The following is a 20,553-nucleotide window of genomic DNA, read 5'->3' on the forward strand; positions in this document are numbered from 1 at the left end:
GATGCAGTAGCTGTATCGCAGAGAAAGGTCCCCTCGGAAGTGCCACCGTGACGTAGAATGGGCCCACCTGTCACGCTCCCCTGATATCCCCGGGGGCGTCTGGAAAGCTCCGAGATCTGGAACCCTGGATAAGTAGTTGCCCAACGTGGAAATAATGAATCTGCAATACAGGAGGGAGGATTTCTAATAACTGTCTTTAGTGGGTGAATCTCCCACCTCCCTAAAACCGATCCCCCTCCCACTGAGTCTTTCTCACCTTATTTTCGAGTATGGCGAGTTATCCGTCCTGTGTTTCTTGTGCAGGGGTGCTTAGCGTTTGCTGGCGCTCCAACCCAGTTACTTCACTGGTGCAGTGCGCCTTCCTTCGGGTCCAGGCCTGCTGTGACCCCAAGTCTGCTGTAGACGGGTAGGTTTGATGTTTTATCAGTCTTTGTCTGCTCTTGCATGGTGGTTTGCAGAAGTTTCATTAATGTCTTTATTTCCTTCTTTACAGGTGTGAAGTATATTGGTGCTGGCGTTCCGGGTGGAGATGCACGCTTTAGGTAAGAGAAAGCGTGAAGCGCTGCGTTCTTTTATTGTCTATTTAAAGCTAACCTGTGTTCTCCTCCTCACAGGCCACTGTGGAGCTACGAGTGGACGAGAGAACGATGAAACCTGGGCCCAGGAATCCGTTAAGGTAAGTAATGCATTGAGCGCAGCGCGTTTGTTAAATGTTGAAAACAAACCTGAATATTTCTCCCTTTCCCTTGCAGTATGCTGCTGTGGTGTTCTGGATGGAAGCGCAACGTAGTGCGACGGAATTCAGGTAAGAATAATGAAATTCGATGTTCTGAAACCGCGCGTATTTATTATTATTATTCCCTTTCTTGTTATTTCAGGTTGCGATGTTCGAGCGGAGGCAGCGACAGCGGATTGCAGGAATTCCTCCAGCTAGTACTCACAGGTGGGTGATGTTGATGCTGGTCTTCTCTCTATTTCCACAGGTTGCAGTCTTCCAGCGAGGGATGGTTGAGATGCTGGATTGTGTACTCACAGGTAAGGCAGAGTAATCTTGTTCTTGTAGGACTGGAGGAAGCTGCTGTAGACCAGGAGCTGCACACGGTGAGCGTCACACTACTAGATGCAGAATAACGCGAAGCGTGTTCTATTTGGGTGTGGTTTAAATAGCCCAGGTAAAGTAGTCCCAGGCCCAGCCGCACCCAACGCACTAGACCGCATGGCTAGGTTCTTAAGAACTGAGCTATACGGTGGCCTCCAAGTTGGATTTAAAGTTCCCATGTTTATAATTGAAAGCAAACATGTGTCTTCCTTACAGCATATGAGCCTTTTGCATAAGTTTTAAGGCCCTTAGGGCTATTGTGGGTGCTTGCTTGTGGCACAACTTGGGGCCCTTAATAGTGGTCATGACACCTCAGACTTGTCCCCCTGCAGTGCGACACTGAATCTCTGATGCCCACGAAGGCACCCGCTGCTCCTGCCCCCTGAGATTGGGCCTACTGGGCCATGACGATCGCCTAAAACCATGAGCGCTGCAACGCAGGGAGATTACATTATGTTTCGGAGAATTCTCAGAAATGTGCTAATTCCTCTCTACCTTGGAGACCCCCAGCACTTTTTCTTGACTCTAGGACTTTTTTATTTTTAACCTGGAGAGAGACCTTTTTCCCACTCTCTGATGTATTTTTCTGTGATTTGAACTTAGTGTTTCTTTTGGTTTTGGAGTCTGACAAACTCCATAGGCATCATCTTTTTACATTGTGGCACACAGCACCTTCAGTGCAGTGCCACAGCAAAGTCTTTCAGATTTCCTAAATGTTTTACTAGCTTCTCTTGGATAAAATACTGTTTCCAAGAGCAGTGAAGTGAAATTGACTTTACTTACATTTGTACCATTTGTAACTTTCTAGACCCAGTACACACTATCTTACAATAGGGTGCTGGAGGGGTTACTTCTCATGCAACATTTTTATGTTACCGTTTCTACAATTAATGGCTGGTGGCAGTGGTTTACTTTTAACTACTGTAGTGTGTTTTTACCGCGGGCTGCATTCGCAGCTGCAGTAAAGCACCCTCGGGTGCCCTTTTTTGTCAAAATGGCCCTGGTCTTTTTTCGCCATTTCTTGCTGGAAAGGTCCTTCTTGAGATTTAGTCCCTTTGTTCGCTTGGTCTTTTGCGGGATTCACAAGTGAAGCCCGCCTCTGGCTCCAGGTTGTCTAGCAGGGGCAGATAGTGAGGCAGGTGCCCGAAACTCCGTGCTTAATCCCCTTGGTTACAGGAATGCACCCAAAGGTGATTGGCCGGCTGCCTATCCGTTACCGACAGCCACACTGCTGTGTTATTGACAGCTAGGCTGAAATGAATGGGAGAAACTTGCATAAAAGGCGAGGCTTTTTGTCTTGGTTGGCAGAGTCGACCACTGGACGAAGGAATCCGAAGAAGAACTTGGAAGAGAAACCTGCTGCAACTCCTGGACCGTTGGTTTGCCCGGTGAAGCCATGCTGCTGTGCTGAAGCTCCAAATTCGCCTCAACTAGAGAAGCCCTGCAAGGCCGACTTCTCCCCTTGAATTGGTGGGACCAATCAACTCCAAAGTGAACTCGTTTGGACATCCTCTCGGAGCTGGCTGTACTTCCACTGCTGCTGGAACGGAAGTGACAGGGAGAGGAACACAAGATTGAGTGCATCACTTTTAAGTCGGATCCGAGCTCCGGGAAGATCCTCTGGACTCTCAGGAAGCAGGACTAACCAAGCCAGAGCCACCTCAACAGAGTGCTGGACCCCAGATGCGAGGAAAGTCCAAAGTGGTAGCCGAGAACAGCGGTGGTGCTATTTGCTGAGACGGGAGGAGCTGAAACCTCAAAGTGTCGCTGAATTGAAGTTTGTCCTTTGCTGCTGCTGACCATCCCATTGCAGTGCAGGAGTCCCCAGAAGTCCTCCCTCTTGTCGCCACAACTGCAGTCGAGACTGGTCTTGGTTGCTTCGGTAGAGTTGCTTGCATCTTCTACCCCTCACAAGCCTAACAGCTTGTGGCCCAACATTGATTCTACTTTTTCTGCAAAGACTTCTAAAACATTGTGCAAGACTTTTACTTACCGGCAAGAAGTGCTTCAGCTCACCTAGACTTTTGCCCAATTCACATTGGCTGGCCTGGCTCCCTGAATGACTCTTCTTACCTCTGACATTGTGCTTTACCTTTCCTTACAAGAAAGGGTTAACTTACATTGCATTGAGGGTTCAAAAGTACTTACCTGCTTCAGAATAATTGTGTGATCTCTTGTTTTATTCCCAATAACCCTTTTCTTTGACGCTCATCTCAGTATTGCTCTAAATGTACCAGTTATATATTAATGCCCACAGTTTCCTAGCTATTTAAGTCACCTCAGGGTGTAGGAAGTGTGTGCCATCTTAAATGGGTACTTGCCGATTTAGAGAAACTAAGTGTGTATTTTGGAGTGCATTTGTGTGATACTGTTATATTGCCCCTTCTGAAGAAGGCTTATTCAAACTGACTGTTAAATTAATAATTGTTTAATTAAGAAACCTTGAGTGCAAGTGTTTATTTGGATACTTCTCACTGTAAATCTCTGTAACCAACTTACTGCTCACATTGACCCCCTCGAGATAAGCCAAATCTTGCCTAACACATTGCGTATATTCTGCAGGCGGGCCAAGCCCCCCCCCCCCCCCCACCCCAATCAGGCCTGCTGTCTACATGGTGTCATACTGTTGAGGAAGAACCCAGCCTGCTGTGCCGCTATCAGCTGCTCCCCTCGGCAGATGTCTCAGACTGCGGAGCCCCGCTACGAGGCTCCGCTGCCTCCCTGCCTGGCTCGCTAGGGCCCTTACGGACTACTGGACTATGTTGAGGCTGAACAGCGGTACCAGATCTCACCTCATGACGTACACCATTCGCTTACTGCAGACACAAAAGGGGTTTAGAGCAGCCTCTCCATGCTTTCTCCGACAGATTGCACGACAGATGCAGCTTTTTCATAATGCTGGTATGTGACACGCACAAGCTATGGTGCCCCTTTACCCCTACGGAGTTGTGCTATTAGGTTGGATGTCTTGGTTGTAATCAGTACAGGTTAGTTCACAAAGTCCTTGCATATGTGCGCAAAGTGTACACTCTCCCTCCTATACCTACCGCTGCATGCTACACTGCACATGCTGTTTGCAGCGCTGGTCTGCTGTGCCCCTGGGCTCCCTATCGCTCTATCACATGGTACCTTATGATTACCTGCTGATCTGCGTGGTTAGCATGGACAGATCGCCGGTCGGATAGTATCTGGTCCAGGAAGGTGGCCAGACGCACTAATGGGCTTAAAGGATATGCTACAAGCAGGTGAGGATTCAGGTAGGAAGGATCCCAGTAACCCCAATCTCAATTCACGGGGCTGCCACAGGTCGACACGCCACGCTGCAAAAATGGGTCTCTCTACGCAGCTCCAACAGATACTCGCAGAGATGAAGGCGCTGAATCAGTGGACTCATGAAGCTCAGGGGATCGTGCAAGACATTATCAAGGAACTAAATGACATTAATACATGCGTACACATGCAATCAGAGCACACCACGGACAACAGGACGTCAGCAGTTCAAAGGCTAGGTGTGAAAGTCAAGGACCAGGAAAACCGCCCGTCGGTATAATAGAAGTCTGGTGGGGATGCCAGAATCTGCAGAGGGGACCGAGGTGGAAGGCTTTCTTTATTATATCTTTCGGGACAGGCTCCAATTGCCGGACGCCAAGATATACACCATAGAAAGAGCACAGAGTACTGATTCCAAAACCTGGCGCTGGGGACCGGCCTAGGGTTACCACTGCACATCTACTCAACTTGCAACATAAGGCGACGATCCTGATGGTGTTCCGCGAGGTCGGCGTCTTCCAAATTGAGGGGTCTACAATCTGTGTCCTTAATTACTTTTCTATTGAGGTACCAAAGCGGCAGAAGGGCTTCAACCCACTGTTTGAGGCACTGGAGAACACAGACCACAGGCATTTGCTTAGATTCTCAGCTGTCTTCTCTATTCAAATTGATAAACAATGACATGCATTGGACAACCCGAGTGAGGCCTGGAGGTGCCTGAAATCTCAGAACTTGGTGGATACCGACCACATCCCAGAAGAATCGGATAAAGCAAGCGTGTCCAAAACAAAATGTCTCAGTCAAGATCTGATTAGTCTACATGGCGGGGTTGAAAAAAAGCAGGGCAGCGACCCCAAGGCTTCGGACGGAAACACAACAAGCATCTGAAATCATAAACGGACGTGTGTCATGACTGTAGTTGGACAATTCATGTTACATGCCATTGTGGTCAATGGATGGCGAAGGTATCCCCTGGTGGCGATAGTCAGCTCATACGAGATGCAGAAATGTCTAAGAGGAACCTTCTGAGCCTCACCACCTCTCTGAGGTGTGTGGGCAGCCGGGCGGGGAGATGGTCTTGAATAGGTACCCCACATTTGTTGGTGCAACAGACTATGTTGGACTTGTGAGCACTCAACTTTCAGTCTCAATATAACGCACACACGTTCAGCTGTTGGGGATGATATGCTGTACCAGGAGTAGGCTCGTCACCTGTGGCTATAATGCCCCCTCCCAATGATGAGCATGCACTCTTACTTTTATCAAAGATACATATTTTCACACGGCACCACAACCGGTTTTCATGCTAATTTCGTAACGCTGGAAGGATTGGAGGGGGCTTCTTTACCCCTGTCAAACCCAACGCATGGGTTCTTACATTGTATTGGCGTCATGTTCTGAGACCCCAATGTTTCGGGTTTTGTTGGTTCTTTATAGTTGGGAACATCTGCTACTGCATGCATGCCGAGCACATTTATTCCTCGCACATGGGCTCTTAGCCTTACACCAGAGCCCCTGTTCTCCATAGCTAGAAATAGCCAACCAGTGTCGTGTGAGGTAATTACCCCTACAGATGGACATCCTGTGGGACCCGGGTGGGGTGGCCCCTTTTCGTTTACAATATCATCATAAAAAATATTTGGGTGTATGGATAGCCCCGGAACATAGGAACAGTGATGGAGATCAATTATGGCCCTATGCTGAATAAGATTAAACGGACATGGAGAAATTGAACAGATTGCCGCTCCCGCTTTCTGGTAGAATCAATACATTTAAAATAAATGCGCTTCCTAAACTGATCTATATGGGCACCATAATCCCCATGGCGCCATTGAAGTTAATGTTCAACGATCTGGACAGACATTTTGAAGTTTAACTGGCATTCCAAAAAAGCATAGCTGAATAAACATATCCGACAGGCCAAGGCGGATAGAGGCCTTTCCCTCCCCTCTTGAAGAGTATACTACCTGGTGACACAGGTCTGTTTGGCAAAGTGCTGGCTGAATTCGAAGGACGCAACTCGCTGCCCGCAATCAAGTTACAAATACCCCCCTGCTTTCCTCACAAGAGGTCTTAGGCACGCCACCATGCAGGATTCCGAAGTCCATAGTGGCCCATCCAATTCTGGGGCCTACCCTGGCCCAGTGGCACAGAACGTGCACACTTCCAGGTATGAACGTGCATGCAACTCCTGTCTGATATCTCTTAGAGCCCTCTTGGAGTACGGTACACAGGTACTTGTGCATCAGGGCACCGAGTGGCAGGAGGTTCGGATTCTTGATTTATTGAGGGGACTCATCTCGTCCCGTTCCCCGGCACTAAAGATATATTAGGGTTAACTGAAGGGGAATGGCTTCAATTTAACACGATACAATCAGTCATTGGGTCACACACAACGGCGACCTCTCTCGCCATGGAACAATCGGAATGTGAAATTGAATTGCTCATAGATCAGACTAACTTTCCAAAGGTTAAAGTATGTTATACCCGTTGCGTTCCCAATAATCTTCAACACAATACGACTCTGGAAGCCATGTGGGCAGATGACTTCGATATTTCAATCAATTGACGTAGCTGACATCTATGACTACTTTGCTAGTATCAAGCATGCTTCCCTTAGCTTACACCAATACAGAAATGCAATTTAAAATAATCCATAGGGTATACTTCACTCCATCAAAACTATGTTATAAGCCTGACTGCTGGAGACAATACGGTAGGATCAGTTCTATTGGACATATATGCCCAAAGATCAAGCCCTTCTGGGCCATGGTATCTCACAAACTGGCACACATACAGGGTATTACAGTTACTCCACCTCCCCGTGCTGTGCCATTTGGTACGGAGGGAGATCACTGGCATTAAGAACCCTTGACCCGCAAGCTTGTCCACATCATGTTTACAGCACATAAAGCCATACTCTGAGTGGAAAAGCAGGTCTCCACCAACCAAAAAGAAATGGCTTGCTCTGCTAACTAAAACAAGCACTTCTGAACGCGTGCATTACCAGCAGGTAACCAATGTGGCACAAGCGGAGAGATTCTGGGAGCTAGCCGACTCTGTACTATAGACATGGTGGCTCACCACATAAAACACCTACCCATTACCGGGGCTCCTGAACACATAGTTATCAGATTAGTGTGACGTGGCCCGCACATAAACCTTCCTTTGACACTATGTTAATGGTCTGTCGTCCCCCCTTAGATCAAGTGGGAAGAGGCTGGGTTGGAGAACTATCGGGGTGGGTAAGACTACCTCCACAGATGGACCACATTATTTCTCTTTGGTCAATCCGAGGATACATAGATGGGTACCTTTTTTTGTGCTTTATTTTTGTACTATGCTGCAAACATGTAGTTTTCCTTTCTGATTTTCTTTCCCCCCTTACATTTTCTGATGACGATGATGCTAATTTGAGGGTCATTTTGATGTCATGTGATGCGTGAGGCTTCACTGTCCCGTTTTGCTGAATTCTCTTTAATAAAAAGATGTAATCAACTAAAATATATGACTGTGATTAATTCATCCAACAATTAAGCAAACAAAAAGTGCTGTACAGTTTGATAACTGCCCTGTAACAGTCTGTCCAGACAGGCAAAGAAAGGACTTTGAAGTCAATGGTCTGTCACAGCAAGAAACATATTAGTGGTACATTGATCCTTGGAGCCACCGAAATATAAAAAGGGATGATACATAAATTGCATTCTTTAATACACTGTCATGGCATGTCTTAATTCTAGAGAAGAATACTTTGAAAGGTTGATAATGGTGAAGTGAGTCAGATACATGAACATAAAAATCGGGTGGGAATCGAGTAAAAAGTACTATAAAAAGTAATAACCAAGAGTTCTATTACCTGTAATAAGAAACATTCGACCAGGCGATTCATCAACGAGCATAAGAAGCAGTGCTCTGACGATATCCATAGTACACAGAAGAGATGTTTTCTTACTAAGTTTGAAGGAGTTAATAAACGCTTACAAAAGTGGGTGTGTATGTGAATTTGCCGTGTGAACGGACTGCCCCTACATTTAGTTGGTTTTTTTTTCTTTAGCGGCAGGACGTAATATCATTACATAGCCATATATGGGTCTGTTAAAAGATTGAGGGCGGCAAGGGTTTGATGACAAACTGCAAAGAACTATGTGGGCATCCACAACCAACTATTGTGAGTGCTTGCTCACATCTGATTAGTGCCTTTGTTAAGGGCGGGGGTGTATAAGGATGAAGCGAGCGGAAGAGCCAAGGGCCTCGTGAATGGTCACAGATATCTTGATTGCAGGGACGGGCTCTTCAAAGGGGAGTATGGAGACACTGGGTCTGGTACCTTGAGCATTCACATCCACCCAGACCCGTTGCAAGCGCACAGTCACAGGTGACAACCGCCATTGATACTGGAGAGAAGATAGATGTGGCGACCGCAAAAGGCCCGGCGCCTGGTAAGTTATTTTGTACATATATTTTTTATTGAAAGTTAATTTTAAAATGCAACTTTTTTTTTTTTTTAAAGGAAAGGTTGATGGAATATACCAACTGCAAATTATACTGCTGTGTTTGAGGTAAGGTCTGTATAAATCCTGTGTAGAGTCCAGAGTCACTGGTGAACTGTTCACGAATGGCTCGAACCACAAACGCAGATATTACTCTTCAAACGCGAAATCTGAGTCTTCCATGAATCCACCATGCGAATGCTCGATAGCCACAAGGCTGTACCATCTGTGTAACAAATACAGGAAAAGTGTTTAATTCCATATTTGCTTTCATATTATTTGAACCATAATCTAAAATGCAAGTGATTAGTATGCTTGAAAAAGGTATCTTTATGAGTAAATTACTGACAGGACAATCCTTTTCAAGTAAGGGCAATCTAGAAATGTCTATGCCCTTTAAAACAATAAAAAAGATAGGAACATAGGTAAAACATGTTTTATCTTTAAAAGGAAGTCATTGTAATGCTACATTGTTAAATACAATGTTGAATAGTTTTGTTTGAATTAAGAACTGTACCTTTTTTCTAGTATTTGAACTTCATAATTCATCACCCATTGCACTCACAGTTTAGTAGAACAAAATAAAATGGCTAAAATGTAAAAACACAAAACGTACCAATTACTTCCAAAACAAGGGCAAGCTGTTGCTCCAAGTTCATGCATCAGGGCCATCATCATTCTCAAGACGGCTCTTTTAAGGCAGGTTTGCCCTGAAGTCATGCAGCTGGTTAAAGCATAGCAGTCAAAGTTCTCTTCTTCTGCTATGTCCGCCAAGCGGCCAGAGATTTCTCCACAATAGCAGTTCTCCACAAATGTTGGCATTACTTCAAATCGAAGGCAGGTACACCAAGTCGCTACGTCTTCCTTTGCGAATAGTGTCAGGATCCTGTGATTGATCGCCACTACTTACAGCAGATTGACCATCTTTTTGCCTTTCATCTCTCAAACATTTCCTCTTCTGTATACTCCAGTCGTATAGGTAGGGCAGAATTGTTGCCATATTTTTTTTTTTGGTAATACTTTATTTATTCTTTACAGAAACAAACCAACACAAACATGGAGTCCAATCCCAACAGTGACCCACCATAAGCATGACAGAACATTAAATCAAAAACATACATTACAGAGGAAACGATCCACAGTTTCATACATGATTACTCAGGCGCTATAAGCAGATCTTGAACATACAGCGCCCACATCTCGGGTGGGCATTCAAAGGTAGAGTCCAGATGAATGCTGTCTCCATATCATGACAATACACAACGTCCTGCAGCCACATTTGCATGCTGGGCGGGTGGCCCTTCCCCAAGGACCTAGCGATCCTCCTGTGAGCCACTACCAAGAACAGCCTGTTAAGCACATAACCCCCCTCACCCCCCGCAGCAAGTTCCTTATGCACCTCAAGAGTGCCACCATGGGATCGGGATCTAGCTGCTCTACAATAATAAGTGAGATATTAGCCAGGATGTCCAGCCAATACTGGGAAATATGTAAGCACTCCCAAGCCGAGTGGAGAAACCCTGTCGGACCATCACCACATATAGCACACTTATCCAGAGTAGAATGAAAAGCACTGTGGTGCCTGGCCAGGGTATGGTGCCCCTGGTGAAGAAAGTTAAAGTGAATTAGCTTAAATTTTCAAAGGCACTTTTTGGGATTGATGCAGCACATACTGCCTATAGTCATCTGGGATGACCCTGCCAATGTGCTTTTACCATTGCTGCTTCGGTGCACCCCTAATCCCACAAGATGTCTGCCACAAAGCTTATGTATAGCCGCAAGATCAGATGACCCTCACCTCATGCAGTATTACCCCCACAAGGTGGGTGGGTGGGGGGTGGAAGGCTGTTGAGGAAACGAGGGGAATGTTGGCTTGAAGACATTCTGCACCCAAAAGTATAGAAGAATGTCCAAAGCAGTGCTCCCACCCCCGTCTTTGGCCTGTTCCATTGAAAGAAACTCATCTTTGACAAAACGAATCCCCAAAGATGGTGACTCCCAGCTTTTCCACCCACTTCAAGTAAGCCCTCTCCCCCGTGATGGCCATACCTGCTACATGCCACTGATGACATAATTCTTGAGTATTGAAATATAAAAGCAACTGTGGGGGAAAAGTAACAAATGTGTAATTTGGCTAAAGTAAAGCATTCAGGATTTAGTTTTTCAAAAACTCAGTGCAAAGACAAAAGTATTAGGCCCAAAATTAAGTCATGTAAATATACATTTTTTAAACTTTTAGTAAAGATATTTGTAAAGAATGTACATTTTAATATAAACCGCTAACACAGTTAATTCATTTAGGTAGTGCAAGTACGTGTTCTCAGTATGCTGTACTTGGTAGATTGCTGAAGTTGTGGAGGCTCTTAATGAAATAGATGGACGCAAAGGCAGCAGGAACTCTGTTGTCTAATCAGAAAGGGTTTGTTGATACTTCGAGGAAAGAGGCGTCTTGATATTTCCAGGGGTTTATAGTGATAAAATTGAAAACAAAAAGGTCGAAAGTCAAAATGTCGAAAATAAATGTCGCATTTTTTTATTACGTTTTTTACTCGAAATGGGGGGGGTCTCCCTCACCCCTCCTTTTTTAAATTTTTTTTTGTTTTACCCATTTTTTTTTATTCCCGGACCCCAAAATAAATATATAATTTTAAAAAAAGGATTTGGACTTTTTTGACTTTTTGTTTTTCGATATGACTTTCGACATTTTTGTTTCGAAATTTTGACTGCACACCATTTCCAGGAGACACGTCAATACATTGTGCACAGAGAACATTCAAATGAGACGTGCACTGGCGTTGTGACAAGGGGCGTAAGCGTCTAATGATGTCAGCCTGAGGCGGGTGATCGAACTTACTGCCGCAAGGGACCTTGAACTTATTAAGATAAGCACAAGATGGCGGTTTCCGCCCCGTGAGTTTTGCATGTGTAAATGTGAGAAAAACAAAAAAGGTAAGCTGCTTTGGACATATTATTTTGCTCGATATATTTGCGCTCAAAAATATATGCCCTATCCATTGAGCCAATACCATTCCTGAGAGAACTTCCCCTCTAATAAACAAGGGTCCCCAGAACTATTGGCAAATACACACACAGCAGGGTTAACCATGTCCACCACTGCAGAACAGAGCATCGTTCGTTCTGACGACCATCTGATCAGCATTGTTCAGTCGAACTCCATACTCTTAAGAAAACCCAAACAGAGATGCACTGAAGTGCCCAGAGACTCTCATCCACTCTAACTGGAATTTAATCACACAAAGGATGCCTCGGTAGGCTTAGTAGTTCAGAGTCTACATAAGTAGAACAGCAATTTTAATCATTTCTAATGGTCCATTTCAATAAAAAGTGCAGGATTTTAAAAATGCAATGGTGGCGCAATCGCCCAAGTCTTCACAGTCTTGCTGCAGCCCTCTTCCTCCGGACGCCTCCTTTCTCCAGGAACTCCCATTTGAACAAGAGAGCACCAGCAGGGACACCTTCCTCCTGAGAACGTCTTCCTGTACTGTGTCAAAGGTTCTCAATGTTCACTCCTTTGGTGATGCAGATGTGTGACCAGCCATCCATCTACTCTGGGTGTCAACCTCTGAGGTTTCCTGCCTACTTTATTCCATTTCAGGTTATTCATGGCCTCTGCCAGCTGTTCGAATTTGTTATTCCTTACTTTCTTTTGAATTCTCTTGTGAAAATGTTTAATACCAAACTGTTTTCTAACTATCCCAATAAGGGAATTCGTGTTCACTCTAAGCAATTGTCTCTTTCACTGAAATATCCAATTGCTGCCCTGCGGAACAGGCAAGGTCTTAAAGGCAAAAGTGGCTTTCACCATTGTTTGGGAGATTTTTCCTAGAGCTCTCTGGTAAGATATGTGAAACTATATAACGTAAAAAGGCAGAACAGAGATCTGTGACAAATCCAGGCAATTCAACCGTCCTCCCCAATGGGGAGCCACCCCTTATTAGACCAGGGAGGTGAAGCCTTCTCCACTTAACATACCCTAGGGGTCAGGGCAAGCAGAATCTCACTGGGGTGTCCCCGCCTTTTAGGAAGGAATCCCTAGGTAAAGATTGTTACACCTCCCTAAAAACAAGAATCCCAAATGTTTAAGGGCTATATAGGTATTAAACAATGTAATACTGTACAGGTGCGTTTAAACATGAATGGCTTGGTTGCTATGGCTTGGTTGCTGACCCCACACTGTTGACATCGATCCTGAAGTGCAGAACCAATGGCGTCTCCTTTCTTGTTCAAGGGAAGAAAATTTCATATCAGGGACGAGGCACCCTGAGGTGCAAAGCGTATGTCTGTGCCGTAGCGCAGAGGATGAATCCTGAAGGCACGACCGCGTCAGCTGTGTGGTGGGTGGAAGAAACCCAGAGCCTGCAAAACACTGCTGAGTCCAGGAGGGCGGAGCGACCAAGGAGCTCTGGTTCGCTAACAAAGCGAGAGACCGAGCCTCCAAAGACGCTGCGGCGCACCAGCGTGCAGCAGCTACAAGGCCAGCTGAAGAAACTGCGCAAGAGAGCAGACCACGATGGAAGCATGACTTCCTAGCCATTGTAGAAGCCCCCTCCTCCAACAAGCACAACCGAAGAGAACCAGATAGGCGGATGACATGGAGCAGTGGGAGAAGAGCATTAAACAGCTAAATATCCCACCAGGGGGTGAGGACAATACTCATGGCCCCATCAGACCCTAGCAATACTCACAGGTCTATCAGAGTCCATGTGTCTGCCAGACCAGTGGGGTCTGATAGACCAGCACACGCCAGGCTAGTCCATCAGACCCCACGAGGCAGGTCACAGTGACCCGCAGACAGAGAGGGTGAACAGTCCATCTGGAGATGACACCCCACAAGGGGCAGCGAGAGAAACAGAGACCCAAAAGCCAGCAAGAGACTCAAGACAGTGTGGAGGACTGAATGCCCACCAAGCACTTCGAAACCAGGCATCCCATGGAGGAGAGAGAATTGCGATAACCCGTGGCAAAAGAGCCAGAAGGCTAATACTGGGGTCAGAGAAACATTCATATAAGAGACTAGAACACCGGGGAGGGTCAACAAGACACAAAGTTTAAGCAGGAATTCAAGATGTGTTGTAGTACGTGAGTAGCCGCTGTGAAGGAACAAGTGCAACTATTAAAGACTGAATATTTTGAGTAGAGCAGGATACTTTTGAGTGGGCTGCTAATTTTTTTGAAACATTCAGAGCTCTCAGACAAGTTTATCAGGCCGACAAAGCCTTCTGGACTCGGGGGTCTAGGACGAATTTAAAATTCGTTTTCAGGGCTCCAGTTTTCTAGACTTTTGGTGGTCTAGGATGCATTTTAAGGCCTCTTTTGGGCCGCCAACGTTTTCTGGACATTCATGGGTCAAGATGCGTTTTTCGGCACGAAAATGTTTTCAGGACTCTCCAGGGTCTAGAATGCGTTTAAAGGCCTTTTTCAGGCTGCTGATGTTTGAGACATTCAAAGCTCTTGAACATGTTTTTTGGGCGGACGTTTTCTAGTTTTTCTAGGGTCTTTCCGTTGTGAGCCTTACAGAAGTAACAAAGATATGTGAGCAACAAGAAAAGTGGACAGGGAAGGGAGGCCTCCTCAATGGGATTGGATTTGTTTGCGCTACGAATGCTTCAACTATAAAGGAAGAGGTCTGGTGGTTGGGCAAATTGTTGCAAGTTTTTTCCAGTAGACCAAACATGTAGCTCTGTTGATAGGCTTGCAAACAATGCTGCAATTGTCATAGCTACTGTCCCAGAATGATTGTATGAACTTTTTCTGGCATTATTGTGACTCAGACTTGTCCCGCTCCAAGGGAGCACTGCTGGCTTGTGGACCACTTTCTCCTAAACCCCTCCAACACCGCAACTGAGAGGCAAGAAGAAGTTCTATCGAAAACTCCATAGGGGTGGTTGGAACTAGGCTGACCGCAAGTGGCGCTTCCTTGAAGCCACACAGAACAGATTACTGACAAAGTCGCAGGATCCAATGCAGAGACATAAGCATTGTATCTGGGTAGGAAAAAACAGTATACTCAATACCAAGTCTAGTCTAGTTAACATTGGCATATAACAAAATTGCAAATTACCTGGGCCTGGTAACACAAAAAGCGCAATACAGGTTAACTCTTTTTGGAAACTGGAATTGAATTACTGTAGGGAATATGAGTGGAGGGTGAGGTAAGTTTTCCCTCTTCAGGGACACAATGCAGTCTTTAAAACCCATTTTCCTCATCATAACTGCAAAGTAGTATATATGGATGGATGAGTGTGAAATTGCTGGCGCTGACAAATCAGTATTTGGTCAAAGGAAAAAAATAATAAAAGATCTAAATAAAAGATGGGTACGGATCAAAATAAGTTGAATGCCACCAATGGGTTCACAAGCACATTATATGTATACCATATATAACAGCAAGCCTACAGATAAGGGGTGCATCGGCCATTTCTACTCACTAAAAATATAGAAATACTCCCATAAAAATAGCAATTTAAAATACTCTCAACAAAACAGACCAGACAAAACTGAGCCTGTCCCCCCGCGTTCAACCATCCAGCTCCTCGGATAGGTTTTCACCAGTAGTGCACATAGTGACACAGGAAGGAAGGAACTAGTTACTTACCTGTAACTGTTGTTTTCCAGCATGGGTCTGGCATGGATTCACATGCTCATGAATATTCCCCGTCGTCAGGCCGGGAATCCTCGGTATAGAAAAAAATCAGTATCAGTTTCATTTCTGATCTGTCTTTCTTAGTAGTAACTAATCACTGGTCTCTGGGTCATACTAGCCCCAGCCAATGACTGCCCTCTCCCTAAGCCCCGCCTCTGGCAGCCATCATCAGATTTGGTAGCACGTAAAGTGGCAGTATGACCAAGTGAAGAGCCGCAGAGGGGTAGGTGGGAGGGTTCGCATGTGAATCCATGCCAGACCCATGCTGGAGAACAACAGTTACAGGTAAATAACTTGTTCCTTCTCCAGCATGGGGTCTGGCATGGATTCACATGCTCATGAATAAGAGAATACATAGCAGTACACACATGCACAACCACGGGAGGTGGCAACAGGCTCAACATTAAGCAATACAACAATTCAACATTAAGCATCTCTTACCCTCCTCACCAGGCTCACCTTAGGCGAACCGGTTGCGCAGCACTGCTTGGCCGACCCTGGACTCCTCCCTGGAGTCCCGATCAACGCAGTAGAATCTTGTGAAGGTGTGCGTCGACCTCCACGTCGCAGCCCTGCAGATGTCTAGCAGGGGCACACCAGACAGGAACCCCGTGGTAGCAGCGATCGCTCTGGTCGAATGGGCTCTCGGACGGCCGGGCAGCGGTCGGTTTGCCAACTGGTGACAGTGCATGATGCAGCCGGAGAGCCATCTGGAAATGGAAGTCTACGAGAGAGCCTTCCCTTGATTCACAGTCCCAAAGTTCACAAACAGCTGTGACGTCTTCCAAAAACTCTTTGTGAGGTCCACGTAGAACTTCAGCGCTCTAGCTACATCCAGCGAGTGCAAAGTCCTCTCGGCCGGCGACGAAGGCGACGGGAAGAAAACTGGCAACACCAAGGGCTCGTTGAGGTGGAAGTCTGACTGCACCTTGGGCATAAAGGAGGGGTGCGTCCTCAGCACCACCCTCGTGTCATGAAAAGTCAAGTATGGAGGCTTGCAAGATAGGGCCTGGATCTCTCCCACTCGTCGTGCGGAGGTGACGGCCACAAGGAAAGCTGTCTTCCATGACAACGTCTTCCATGTCTTCAAAGGCGCCAAATGCATAGGCTCGAATGGGGCCCCCATGAGCCTGGTCAGCACCACATTAAGATCCCACGCCGGGGCAGGAGCCTTCACCGGCGGGAATGATCGGAATAGTCCTTTCATGAATTCTTTCACCATGCGATGCAACCACAAGGACGCCCGTCCCGTAGTCCTGGTATATCGGGAGATTGCAGCCAGATGTATTTTGATGGAGGCGTGAGCCAGTCCAGCTTTGGCCAGCGACAGTAGGTACGGCAGTACTTGAGGGGCCGTAATCCGCAGAGGGTTAATCTTCTGTGCACGGCACCAGACTGAGAACCTCTTCCATTTGTGTCCGTAGCACTTGAGAGTTGAGGATGCCCTGGCCTTTGCAAGAACCTCTCTGCAGTCAGCCGGGATGTCGTACCCTCCAAACTCTAGTGCTGCAGGTGCCAGGCCTGCAAGTTCAGCGACTCCGGGCTGTGGTGAAGAATGGCGCCTCCTTCTCTGGAGAGAAGGTCTGCGTCCGCCGGCAGCCTGACTGATGTGGACGTTGACAAGTCCAGAAGGTCCGGGAACCAGATCGGTCTCGGCCACGCCGGTGCAACGAGGATCATCCTGCACCAGGACCTCTTGAGCTGGTTGATGAGCTGGAGCAGCAACGGCAGCGGAGGGAACGCATAAAGAAATAGGCCGTTCCAGGGGAACGAGGAAGCATCGCCCATGCTCCTCGGCTGGGGGAACCTGCTGGCGAACCTACGGCACTTGGAATTCGTCGCCGTCGCGAAGAGATCGATTTGGGGTTCGCCCCATCGTCGGAAGAGTCGATCCACTTGATCCTGGCGTAGTTCCCACTCATGGCACGAGCGCAGATCCCTGCTGAGTGAGTCGGCGATCGTGTTTTTTGTTCCTGCCAGATGAAGAGGCACCAGGAACATCCGTTCCAGCTCCTGGGCTTCCTTGGATAGGGCCTGGGACCTGGTTCCGCCCTGCTTCCGGATGTAGAACATCGTGGTGGTGTTGTCGGTGAAGATCCTCACCACCTTGCCCTTGAGGGACGGAAGAAAGGACCTGAGGGCCCAGAACACTGCGCGGAGCTCCAAGATGTTGATGTGGAGTGACTTCTCCTCTGGGAGCCAAAGGCCTCTCGCATGAAGATCTCTGGGGTGCGCTCCCCAACCTTCCAGGGAGGCGTCCGTCGTTACCGTCACCTGGTGAGCTGGGGTCTGAAAGTCCTTGCCCGCCTACAGATGGGAGCGGGTACCCCACCACCGGATCGCCTGACGGAACGTCTCGTTGAGAGGGATCCTGTCCTCGAAGCTGCCCGTCGACTGGACCCAGCGGGCGTCGAGGAACTCTTGTAAGGGGCGCATCCGAAGCCTGCAAAGGCGCACCAGATAAATGCAGGAGGACATCATCCCGAGGAGGGACTTGATAGATCTTACCCTGGCCATGTCCGTGGCCAGCAGACGCTGCACCTTGCCCAGAATGGTCCTGGTCCTTTCCTCCGACGGCGAGGCCAGCCGCGCCACTGTGTTGAGCTTGGCTCCCAGAAACAGGGCGACTTGCGACGGAAACAGGTGGGATTTTGGAAAGTTGGAGAATCCCAGGTCCGTGAGCAGCTGGACGGTCTTCGCAGTGTGCTCCACGGCGAGCTCCCTTGTCCTTGCCTGGATGAGCCAGTCGTCCACGTAGGGGTAGACGTGGATCCCCTGTAGGCGCAGCCGCGCCGCCACCGGTGCGAGGCACTTGGTGAACACCCTGGGTGCCGACTTCAATCCGAACGGGAGGGCCTTGAACTGGTAGTGCCGCCCTTGGACCACAAACCTGAGGAACTTTCGGTGTCTTTTTAGAATGGGGATGTGGAAGTACGCATCCTCCAAGTCCAACGACAACAGGAAATCGCCCTCCTCCAGCTGTCCCAGCACGTGCTGGAGGGTGACCATACGGAACTTCTGTGCCTTGATGTATTTGTTCAGTCATCGCAGGTCCAGGATGGGGCGCCATCCTCCTGTCTTCGTTTTTACGAGGAAGTACCTTGAGTAAACTGTGGAGCCCCGAAGCCTCTTTGGGACGAGCTCGATGGCACCCTTCTTGAGCATCCAACAGTAGTTGAGGGACGTTATTTTCCTTCCTGGCCACGGGTGGAACGCGAGGGCACTTTTTCTGAAGCTTGAGGGCATACCCTTGGGCCAGGGCGTCCAGCACCCAACGGTCGGTGGAGATGGACTCCCACACGCTGACGAACCTCGCCAGCCGGCCTCCCACCGGGGTGCTTCAGCGGGGGCCCGACCCCATGGTCGGTTCAATCTTGTTTGGAGGCCGCCTGGCCTCCTTGACCTCCCTGTCGATGACGACGGGCACCACCTGACTTGCCACATCCCCTGTAGGCTTCCTGGGAGGAACATCTTGCCGCTTGGCGGTACGTGGAGGAGCCACTGCCGGATCCCTTGGAGGCACCTTGTCTGCCTCCGGAGCTCCGAAAGGACGGCCGTCGTTGTTGGAGCACTCCCAGTGCCCGGGCAGTCTCTGTGTCTGTCTTGATGGCCTTAAGGGACTCATCATCCGAAGCAATCTCACCTTCCTGTAGGATTTCAAGGGCCTCAGCCCTTATGGCGTCCGGAAGGAAGTCCAACAGAGGGGTGATTTTGAACCACAACTCCCTGTCGTAGCGGGCTACGATAGCCAGGGCGTTGGCCGCCTTGATATTCGTTGCTGCCGATGAGATGATCCGTCGTCCATCGTGTCCAGCTTCCTGCCCTCGCCATCCGGCGGGGAAGTTGATGTCGAGGCCGATGCCCCCCCCAGCTTTCTTCTTTGCCGCCGCCAAGACGACCGAATCTGGGGTAGGTTGCGCCCGAAGGCACAAGGGGGCAGCGTCGGGGACCCGGTATTTCTTCTCGTACCGGTCCCTCTTTGCCGGCGCCATGGCAGTGTTCTTGAGGAGGGCGAGCCCCTCATCCCAGATGTCATCAAGAAGCGGTACGGCGAGGACCGTCTTCCTTTTAGCCTTGCGCCGTTGGTAAAGGAACCCTTCCTTCTTCTCTTCTGGGCAGAGCTGGAAGAGCTCGGATGCCCTGGAAATCAGATCCAATCTCGTCGGGCGGGTACGCCCGAGCCGGGGGCGACGCGGGACACGTCCCGTCGTCGCCTCTGTCATCTGTACCTGTCGTAGCCGTGTCCGTGCCTGTATCATCCCCGTGGGTAGTAGACCGGGGGGAAGGCAGTGCAGGCCGCAGAGGTGGGAGAGGTGGCGTATGATGCGTCGTCGTCCTCTTATGCGGTGGACTTTCCGAAGGTCCTGGCTCCGGTTCCCCCGTCGGTTCTGGCTCAGGTACCTCCGTCGGGGGGAGGGGCAACCTTGTCCTTATCTCTGAGCATAAGGACTGAACCGTTGACAAAATGGCTGCCAAAGTGTCCTGCTGCGCCGGAAACGACGGGCGCGAGGGCTCTTGAGGAGCCTCGTCGGCGACACCGTCGATTTGGTCGTCGCCCTCGTCGGGATCCCTCCCGATGGGTTGGGCCTCTTCCACGACTTCGATGAGCTCTGCTTCAGAGGTCGTGTCCGTATCCACGATGGCCACCAGCCCCTCCCCCACCTTTTACAACGAGGACTTCGTGGGGGTCTTCTCAATGGGCCTGAAAGACTCCCTCCGCGGTGGCAGGGAGACTCTGGGTCCTGAGGTCGCCTCCACTGGTGTAGCCTCCATAGGCTGAGCCAGGGCCACGGCGACATCCTCAATTGCGGTCTTAGCAGGGTGAATTAAGGCCATCGTCACCTTCTGTACGCCTGGGGCCTTCACACTGGGGGGAGGGTCCGAGCCTCGCTCCCCCTCTGCCGGAATCTTCGAGATCGACCGGGGCCTCTCCAGAAGCTTCGCCGGGTTCTCGGACTGCCTCTTACCCGAGCCAGAGCGTTGGCTCGTGGTTGATGGCACCGGGGAGGATGCGCCCTGCCTGGCAGCCA

At 48.7% G+C, this 20,553-nt stretch overlaps 1 protein-coding gene across 3 annotated transcripts in view; it reads right to left on the reverse strand.

Moving 5' to 3' along the window:
- Positions 1-20,553, reverse strand: part of NDUFS1 (NADH:ubiquinone oxidoreductase core subunit S1) — a 1,009,292-nt gene that overhangs the window by 736,997 nt on the left and 251,742 nt on the right. The window lies entirely within an intron of this gene.

This window comes from Ambystoma mexicanum, chromosome 9 (genome assembly GCF_040938575.1).
Source record: "Ambystoma mexicanum isolate Mex_15411 chromosome 9, UKY_AmexF1_1, whole genome shotgun sequence".
Taxonomy (NCBI): domain Eukaryota; kingdom Metazoa; phylum Chordata; class Amphibia; order Caudata; family Ambystomatidae; genus Ambystoma; species Ambystoma mexicanum.